The 8044-nt window shown below is 39.8% G+C and overlaps 1 protein-coding gene across 2 annotated transcripts in view; it reads left to right on the top strand.

Moving 5' to 3' along the window:
* Positions 1 to 511: 511 nt before the first annotated feature.
* Positions 512 to 8044, top strand: part of brpf1 (bromodomain and PHD finger containing, 1) — a 32796-nt gene continuing 25263 nt past the window's right edge. The window contains exon 1 of one of the 2 annotated variants that reach the window (XM_053624617.1): positions 512 to 784. The gene's annotated coding sequence lies outside the window, so the exon portion shown is untranslated. Of the gene's footprint in view, positions 1050 to 8044 lie in introns of both variants that reach the window. The other variant, XM_053624618.1, reaches the window with a different exon arrangement.

Raw genomic sequence — 8044 nt, 5'->3', positions numbered from 1 at the left:
CTTAATGCAATGTTAAACATGCATTACTCTTTATTTGACCCATTAGTATAAAATGATAATGTGCATTGACAGCCGTAGATCCATTTATCAAATGTTACCACAATGCCAAAATAAGCTTTAAAGCTACATCAATTTGACTTAATTCTTTTGTGCATTATATTATACTGTATTTTGGTGGCTTGTATTATATAAACCACGCCCCCTTGCGGCCCGGCTCGAAATGTCCTGGTGTTAAATATGTAACGCAAGGCATCTGTACAATCTACTGATCCGCGTTGGCAGATTCGTTTGCCATGTTCATAAATAAAAGGAACTAGGTAGGCACGACGAAATTGTTTTATTTTAACTATATCCATTTTATTGCGAAATACATGAACCGATATCCACCCAAATTTACGTTACAGCGTTTCATCCTTTATAAATATTATCTTTCTATACTAAAAAAAAACAGTGAATTGAATATCATTAGAGAGAGTTTTCTCGCTAATTCGCCAGAGGCCATCGTGTTGTAATGGCGAATGTGTCAACACGCGCTCATGGCTCCTATACCCCCTTTTGTTCGTCATAGCCAGTTCCTGTATTATTTTCTTTACAGTTAAATCAAACGCGTTGTTTTATTTTACTTTATCCTTTTTTTAATTTAAATAACAGTTATTTCAGCCACCCTTGACCAGATTCATAGATATACACGGAAGCGACCTGAATGTAAATTTCTTTGTGATTATCCTTGATCGGAAGTGGCGACTGGAGCTCGCGCTGCGCTCGGTGACAAGCGCCTGGAGTAGTGAGTGTTGTTCCGTTCATACCTGTATCTGTTGGGAGAATTATTCGGTTAAAGAGCAAATATTTAATGTAACCATTATGCATGCGCAGTTTAACCTCGGTGTATGTGGGACGCACGGGCATCAAATGCAAATGGTAGATTTTGCCGCGAAGGAAAGCAGTTAGCCTGACTGTTAGCCACTCTATATAGTAATGCGGGTTGATGCAGCAAAAGCATGTTTGGAGTTGCAGTCTGTTTCCAGGACAATATTGTGGGAAAATTCCAGGTTAGGATACTAAAGCATTTCACTCACTCACTCACTCACGCACGCGCGCGCTAATTCAAGCAGCAGCCGAGGGGCAACATTATTACGAGATGTCGGTCTGCTGCTTTGTAGTCACTTGTAGTTACAGTATACTGTTAGATTAATTACTATGTTGATGGTTACCATTCTGTTTAAGCGCGAACTGTTTTCATTTTTATGCTAGAAGTGTACACAAGCTGAAAAAATTAACCGAGTGATTTTCAAAACTTGGCTTACTGTTTGTTTACATGGAGCTCGTGGCACGCCAGACAGATCACCTGTTTAACTTCATTCAACTGAAGGAATAGTGTCAGGGTTAGGGTCCCACTAAAACCGCCTCGGAAATCCTTTCCGAACATTTGAACCCTATAAGAGGCCTCTTTCACCCCCGTGATATCTTTTGTATTTATGTCTGAATTGTTTTTGACGTTTCGAAATGTCTGTTGGAGTAACGTTATTCGAGTACGTTTAGCTTTCTTCCCTGAATGGTATCCCATGGTTGCTTCAGTCTGAGGTAAAAATGTATAAGGGATTATTTCTAGAAAATAATTTCAGTCAAGTTAATTTGTTCATCCGTGTTTTATTACTTCCCTAGTAGCTTGCTAGACACTTCGGTATTTGTTGTTGAACCAGAGAGGACAAAGGAAATTTTCCTTAGTTAGGAAGACTTTGGTTTTAAGATTTGATCATTTATTTAAAACTCACTGATCATTTCATATTTGTTTTGGTAATGCATATTGCTGGATCTCATTAAAACCTTTTATGCCTTTTTGTTTCCTTAAAATGTCACTTTCACCCCTCTGGATCCAGTCCCATGAATTATTTATTATTGACAACAAACAATAATTGACTCCACTAGCACACTTGTACATAGGGATTTGTCAGTCCTGATATTGGTATCAGACGTATATAGTGGTTATTTGCTAATATTTGTAAAAATAAATAAATAAAAGAAGCTCAAATACCACGTGATGCACTGTAGAGCTGCAACAACTAATTGATAAAATCGATTATGAAAATCGTTGTCAACGAATCTATTTATCGATTAGATGGTCTGCGTGCAGCACCAGGGAGATTTACTCGCTACGTTACTTCGGTTCCGAAAACACACTTCGGAGAGTAAATACTAAAGTTGTGTCTCAAATGAAGTACTGTACACTTACACTATGCACAGCGTACCGTCTAGTGTGTGGATATTTTATTCCCAACATGACCTCAGTCTCCAAAAGACGGAGGGGAAATCGTCACGTGACTGAGGAAGAAAGTGTGCGACCTCTAAGTCTTGTAAGGCAGGGGAGCATTTTATATTAAACACCGCAGAGAAGATCAAACTTTATAAAGCGGTGTTTGTGTAGCACGAGCATGACAGTGATGTGGTTGCGAGTTGCTTAAAAGGTTTAGTTTAATTTCAGTTTATTGTCATTATATGCTGTATTTGCACGCTTGCAGTGTAACTTGTCGTTTATTATAATGGAAGTGATGTGTTAGTAACGAGGCCGCGGTGATAGTGTAGCGCGAGTAAGATCTGTAATGTCTAATTAAAATATTATGATCAACAGTAAACACAAGTAAAATAATATTCCTAAAGATAGCGAGTAACAGAAACCACAAGTTGCAGTGAAAGTGAGTTTTTATGATTAATTTAGGACTGTAGTTTAATTCTGTGCTTTTTGTGCATCCATAAAAATAATGCATAAATACTTTTTATATATATATATATATATATATATAAAATGTATGTGTGTGTGTGTGTGTGTGTGTGTGTGTATATATATATATATATATATATATATATATATATATATATATATATATATATATATATATATATAATGTATGTATGTGTGTATATAATCTTATTTATTTAGTTTATATTATATATATATATATATATATATATATATATATATATATATATATATATATACGTACTTATGCTTTTTTTTATGGATTCACATAAAGCACCGAATTAAACTACAGTCTTAAATCAATAATATATATTCCTGTGTGTGTGTGTGTGTGTGTGTATTGGGTTCTTTTCTGTTTTGGACAAACCGTTGTGTTAAGTTTTAGTCTGAAGTTTATATTTGTAACACTCAGTTTGTGGATTTTATTTTAAATAAACAAAAAAAAGGTACTGAACGTTTGCCCCGGCCCATCCGATTAATCGAAATAATAATCGGCCAACTAATCGATTATGAAAATAAACTTTAGTTGCAGCCCTACTACACTGTATGGCTGAAAGTATGTGGAAACCTGACCATGACACTTGGGTGCAAACAGACCAAATGTGGGACAAGTAGTAAGATTTTGTGGGACAATGCGGGACATATTTCTGACACCCAAAGGCCAACCATTTTGATATTTATCTAAATGAATAAGAAACATGTACACTCAGCCCATTTATATTTTTATCTTTTGTATCAAACAATGCAACAAAGAGAAACATTACTCCATAAAAAAATAAAGTGAAGAGGGGCAAAAAAAAGGATTTCTATGGCTTGATGTCACATGTGCCCAGTTTGAGTGAAAGCTGATGACAGGCTGCAATACTTTCTTCACAGCCATTGCATGAATGTCAATGATGTCTCTTTGACAAAGGGGATATAGAACATGTACCGTTTCTCTGAAGGCGAGAGGTTTTGCAGCCGTTATTTCCTGGTTCACAGAAAAGACTGGGTATGCGGCCAATTTTAGATCTGTGTCATCTGAGTATGTTGTCCTTACTCTTCGGACTGTCGTGGAAATTAGACAACACTTGCAGACTCGTCCTCTGAAGGTAAAAAAAAAAAAAAGGTTTATTACAGAAAGATGGTTAATACAGAATAGAATAAAGCAGGATAGAATAATGAGAGCGCTCTAAAGTGCTTGTGCTGAACCACTACTATATATATGAAACGCAGAGCATGACACACTTCTGTGTACCGATAAGAAGCAGTTTAAGGCAGTTCAGACAGGCTTTGTTTTAGGGTCTTAGAAGATGTGCAGACGAACCTTGAACAGAAGAACATGTTTGTGTCTCTGTAAGCAGATAAACATTCTGTACTGATCTCAGTGAAATGACATGGCCTTCTTAGGCGTTATCCTCAGATGAACATGAACAGAGCAAGAACAAAATTATTACAAAGTAAAAATTAGTAATTTCCTTCACAGGACATACAGGTTCAAGATGTTGACGCTCAAACTTATCATTCCACATACTCAGTTTGAGGATTGGTTTCTGACGATAGACCTAAAAGAAGCCGCATATTCCATTGTCCAGTCACAGGAAGTTCCTGAGGTTCAGGTTTGGACGCATCGCGTATCAATATCGGTTATTCCTTTCGCTAGCTGTATCCCCTTGCAACTTCATGAATTGCATGGGTGCTGCACTGACTCGTTTGCGACTCCAGAGCATCCGTGTGCTAAACTGCCTGGACGACTGGTTAATTCTAGCACGGTCCAGGAACTTGGCAGTTCAACATCAAGATGTTGTTCTCGACCCACGTGAGGAACTTGGGGCTCAGGTTGTTATCTAGGGGTTGTATTGGATTCAAATACGATGAGGGCGTGTCTATTCCTAACAGGCCTAGGGCAATCCTATCAGCATTGAGCAAGATAAACTTAGGTCTGGGCATCTCCTCCAGTCTCTACAGAGATTGTTGGAGCTTATGGCAGCAGCAGCCAACGTCATACCATTGAGATCATTGCACATGAGACTGTTCAGTGGTGTCTGAAAGTCGGGGGTTTTGTCCTCAGACAAAACCACTGAGAGTAATCAGTGTCATGCGGTGATGCCTACATGCTCTGAGAACTTGGAGGTGTCCCTGGTTTCTAGCCCTCATCTAGTGTGGTATATAAATCACCTAGAAATGAGGGTCATACTCCTTGCAATGAAATTCTTTTCCTCAGCTGAGAGCTCACCATGTGTTAGTTATGTTAGAAAATACAGTGGTGGTCTCATATATCAACCACCAGGGAGGATTACGTTTGCACCCCTTGTTCAGGCAGGCTCAAGTACTTCTCCTCTGACACAGGGGAAGTTTTTTTAGTGAGTGCAATGTACATTCTGGAATAACGGGAATGTGGGGGAAGACATCCTGTTGAGGCAGGGGCTGAGGCTTGGGGATTGGAGGCTCCATCCACAAGTGGGTGAGTCCATATGGCAGAGGTTCGGCCAAGCAGAAGTGGACGTGTTCGCCTCCGAGGAGAAAAGACGCTGCCTGCTGTGGTTCGCCCTCACTCCTCCCGCACCAAAGAAAAAAAAGGCCAGGGCTGGTTGCCATGGTACATACGTGGCCGAGGCCATGTCTGTACACCTTTCTCCTGATTACTCTGCTCCCACAGGCTGTAGTGAGAATTCACCAAGATCATGCTACATCTGCTGCTAGTAACACTGGATTGGCCAGCTTGAATTTGGTTCTCGGAGATATCATCTCTAATGGACGGCACTCCCTGGGGGATTCCTGTTCGCAGGGATCTATTGTCTCAAGCCAGAGGGTTTAAATTATTACCCTCGGCCGGAACTATGGAAATTGTGAGTCTGGCCCCTGAGGGGCACCAGCTCATAGATTTCGGTCTCTCAACCGAGGTTGATAGACGCTAAACTGCGCAATGGCTACAGTCCTGGAGTTCTTACAGGAACGTTTCTCAGCAAGGTTGCCTCCATTTTGGCCAGCCACGCCCCTATTGATGGAGCCTCTGTGGCAGGCCATACCCTCAGCATGACGGAGTGGGTATACTCATTCCCAACGTAACGCTGAGTTCCCTATGAAGGCATGTAACCCTGATAATTGAGAAAGGGAACGAGACATTGGGTAGCTTTGTCATATTGGGGTATGCCTGTAAATTGCATCTGCTCTTCAGACAAAAAGAAGTTGATGACGTGGTTTACAGGTGGTGTTTTATAGTCACGCAACACCCGAAATGCCACATCACCTGACCACGGCAGGTCTATAAATAGGCCTGATTTTACACAGACTTCAGATACCGGTCGTGCGAGAGGGCGCTTCCCACAGCGTGAAGCTCTCAGGGAACAGGGTTACATGCGTAACCCAGACGTTTCCATCTATTTCAGTTTATAACTTACTGAAATATTATTATAGAAACATGAGAAAAGAATGACTAAAACCTTAGTGTAACACTTTCCCAGATTCGGGTAGGGAATGAGGAAGCTTGGAACAACTCAAAAGGAGCTATATTGTTTATCTTTCACTTTTCAGCAGTTTAATTCTCACCTTGGCTCACTGCAACACAGAATATTAATTAGTATAATTCCTCGCCTTTGTTCAGTCCTTACCACTCTCCTTCTCCGGCTCTGCCCTCCATTCACAAACCGGTGCTCGAGCACGCCCACGCTTCCACAGTTAGTCTGTTTGAATTTGAGTTAACTCTTTATTTCCAATCAAAACATCATCTCAAGGTGCGGGACAATGGACTAAAATTCTGTGAATTACAACAAAAAGCGGGATGTATGGTCACACTACATGATATCCAGATGTGCTTGTTAAGCATTCTATTCCAAAGGCATGGCATTAATATGCATCCACTTCTCTGGGAAGGCTTTACACTAGATTTTTTAATGTGGCAGTGGGATTTCTGCTCATTCAGTCACTAGAGCATTAACGAGGTCAGGCACTGATGTCCGGGGAGGAGACCGGGTACATACGGTGTCCTACTTTATCCCAAAAGGTGTTCAGTGTTCAAGGTCGGGGTTCTGTGCAGGCCACTTCAGTGCTTCCAACCCAGCATCTTTATGGTCCTTGCTTTGTACACAAGGGCATAGTCATGCTGGAACAGGTTTGGGCCCCTTAGTTCCAGTGAAAGGAAATTATAATGCTACAGCATACGAAGGCATTCTTGACAGTCATGTGCCTCCAACTTTGTGGCAAAAGTTTAGGGAAGGCCCACATATTATATATGGCCCACACATATCCAATACTGTGCAAAAGTTTTAGGCACATGCAAAGAAATGCTGTAGAGCAAAGATGCCTTCAAAATAATGAAATTGAATGTTTCTACTTTTTAACAAAATACAGTTAAGAGCAGTAAACAGTAGTAAATGAAACAAAGTCAGTATTTGGTGTGATATAAAAATAGTAGTCTCCGGTACAATTTGTGCAGTTTTATGCGGAAATTAGCTGGTAAGTTTTATTGCGCATCTTGCAGCATCGAGCATCATTGAGCATCTTCGTTGTGTTTTTTTTTTATCTGAAAAGTGGTCTCTTATGTAATATGCTCTTTCTTTACTGGCATACAAACATTTTTCTGTAACATTTAATTTTGTGCTAGAAAAGTAATGTTTGGGAATCTATAATGTTTTTTGTACTGACTTGATGATAATGTAGAAGTCATAAAATAAAAGAATTCTATAACAAACTTTGCACTAAAAAAAAAAAATAGTTTGCCTAAAACTTTTGCACAGTACTGTACATACTTTTGGCCCTATAGTGTGTGTGGAGTAAGCCTAGAGTATGTTGTCATGCTAATGAACAGACGACACAAAATGACACATCTGGATGTATTTCACAATTAATGATGGCAATAAAAGCAAAGCAGACTGCAAATTGTGCTTTGTGAAAATATCACAGCACGTCTACAGCATCTTGCTGTAATGCATATAACCTGATAAAATATCTTATGCCATTCAAGCAGTATCTTTAATATGGAGCATGAAGGTGCACATCTGAGCACACAAAGCAGTATCAGTGAGGGAAAGATATTTCTGAAGCATGGAGCAGTGAAGTGAGCATACGTGCCAAAGTGTTTTGTGTAAGAGCACTTCAATGTTGCAAGCACTGAGACACATACATCGCTTGCATGTCAAGGTGCCTTGCACACATTTTTAATGATCTACCTTCGCTGTGATACTGCTCTGTTCGGTCAATTTTGCCACCCTTGTTCTCTCTATTAAACGTAGAGTTTAAATGACATAACATCTTAAACGTAAAACTCAACATGTGGAGTTCATTGCTAGCAGTACATGGCAGCAAAGAAAG

This window comes from Ictalurus furcatus, chromosome 5, assembly GCF_023375685.1.
Source record: "Ictalurus furcatus strain D&B chromosome 5, Billie_1.0, whole genome shotgun sequence".
NCBI lineage: Eukaryota > Metazoa > Chordata > Actinopteri > Siluriformes > Ictaluridae > Ictalurus > Ictalurus furcatus.
The sequence above is the reverse complement of the archived record's forward strand: the minus strand, read 5'-3'. Positions and strand labels throughout refer to the sequence as shown.